Genomic DNA, 2,500 nt, shown 5'->3' with positions numbered 1-2,500 from the left:
TGAAACCAGCTAAAACCCTGAGTCACCAGCTAAAACCAGCTAAAACCCTGAGTACCAGCTAAAACCAACTAAAACCCTGAGTACCAGCTAAAACCAGCTAAAACCCTGAGTACCAGCTAAAACCAACTAAAACCCTGAGTACCAGCTAAAACCCTGAGTACCAGCTAAACCAGCTAAACTCTGTGTACCAGTTAAAAACCAACTAAAAACCCTGTGTACCAGCTAAAACCCTGTGTACCAGCTAAAACCAGCTAAACCCTGTGTACCAGTTAAAACCAGCTAAACCCTGAGTACCAGCTAAAACCAACTAAAACCCTGAGTACCAGCTAAACCCTGAGTCCAGCTAAAACCAACTAAAACCCTGAGTACCAGCTAAAACCCTGTGTACAGCTGAAACCAGCTAAAACCCTGTGTACCAGTTAAACCAACTAAACCCTGTGTACCAGCTAAAACCCTGTGTACCAGCTGAAACCAGCTAAAACCCTGTGTACCAGTTAAAACCCTGTGTACCAGCTAAAACCCTGTGTACCAGCTGAAACCAGCTAAAACCCTGTGTACCAGTTAAAACCCTGTGTACCAGCTGAAACCAGCTAAAACCCTGTGTACCAGTTAAACCAGCTAAAACCCTGAGTACCAGCTAAAACCAACTAAACCCTGAGTACCAGCTAAAACCAACTAAAACCCTGAGTACCAGCTAAAACCCTGTGTACCAGCTGAAACCAGCTAAAACCCTGAGTACCAACTAAAACCCTGAGTACCAGCTAAAACCAACTAAAACCCTGAGTACCAGCGAAAACCAACTAAAACCCTGAGTACCAGCTAAAACCCTGTGTACCAGCTAAAACCAGCTAAAACCCTGTGTACCAGTTAAAACCAACGTAAAACCTGTGTACCAGCTGAAACCAGCTAAACCATGTGTACCAGCTGAAACCAGCTAAAACCCTGTGTACCAGCTGAAACCAGCTAAAACTCTGTGTACCAGCTGAAACCAGCTAAAACCCTGTGTACAGTTAAAACCAACTAAAACCCTGTGTACCAGTTAAAACCCTGTGTACCAGTTAAAACCAACTAAAACCCCTGTGTACCAGCTAAAACCCTGTGTACCAGCTGAAACCAGCTAAACCATGTGTACCAGTTAAAACCCTGTGTACCAGCTAAAACCCTGTGTACCAGCTGAACCAGCTAAAACCCTGTGTACCAGTTAAAACCCTGTGTACCAGCTGAAACCAGCTAAAACCCTGTGTACCAGTTAAAACCCTGTGTACCAGCTGAAACCAGCTAAAACCATGTGTACCAGTTAAAATCCTGTGTACCAGCTGAAACCAGTTAGAAACCCTGTGCATCAGCTACAACCAGCTAAAATCGCTTTCGGATATGAAGAAGTTACACTAATGTCCATATCTGAGATCTTTGTTTCATAATGCTGTATATCCACTTGTAGCACTTTCGGATATGAAGACTATTTGAAGAGAATGACAGCTGAGGTATGATGCTGTTTAATCCTGCTCTTACAAGCTAATTTAATCATAACAGGACATTTATCTATAGCCTGCGTGTTAATCACACACCTAGCAAGAGATAACATGGGGAACAACCTTCTAATTCATGAAAGTGGTGTTGAATTGGGCAAATTGAAATGTTTAAATTGAATTATACTGTGATGTTTAAAACTGGCCCACATTTGGCGCATGTTTTGCAACAGATTTGGTCATCAGAAGTTTCAGGATGAAATCGGTTTGAATTAGTAAACCATGCTTCAAATGTTTCCAACAGTCAAGATATGGAAATAAACATTTACATAATTCGGAAGAAACAACAAAAAGTCAGTTAAGCCCCGCCCACTCACCATGACGTTATAAGAAGGGTTTTTATCTCTGTGTGCTTTTTTGATGAGATACATTACAAGCCAGCCAATCAGGATAGAGAATATTTGCACATATTAGTCTTAGATGCACAGACTTTAATTTAATTAATTCTAATTTATAAATTATTAATATTTCAGTTATAAACACTCATAGTACGTCATAGTAATATATATATATATATATATACTTGGTATATCAAACCATTTTATTAATTCTCATTCAAAAAGCAGAGATGAAACCCTTCTTATAACGTCATGGTGAGTGGGCGGGCTTAACGGACTTGTTGTTCTTCCCAATTATGTAAATGTTTATTTCCATATCTTGACTGTTGGAAACATTAGATATATATATATAATTGTAAATAAAATGTTATATAATCAGAATAAAGACCTAATGGACACACTGTGCAGGTATTCTTCACCTTCACACTTCTGGATCACCTGTTAGAGAATACCTCCTGTTTGTCGAGCTGATTCAGTCAATGTCAATATTGATACCCAGATCTGTCCAGATCCACCCGGGTCTTGTTGTAATTGTACCAAATTAAGCTGATTTGTCTCAAAAAGGAGAGCTTTATCCAGAGCTGAACCAAATCTCAGCCAATTGATGATGTGATCATGGCCGCTGTAGTATCA

The sequence above is a fragment of the Salminus brasiliensis genome, chromosome 10 (assembly GCF_030463535.1).
Source record: "Salminus brasiliensis chromosome 10, fSalBra1.hap2, whole genome shotgun sequence".
NCBI classification, from domain to species: domain Eukaryota; kingdom Metazoa; phylum Chordata; class Actinopteri; order Characiformes; family Bryconidae; genus Salminus; species Salminus brasiliensis.
The sequence above is the reverse complement of the archived record's forward strand: the minus strand, read 5'-3'. Positions refer to the sequence as shown.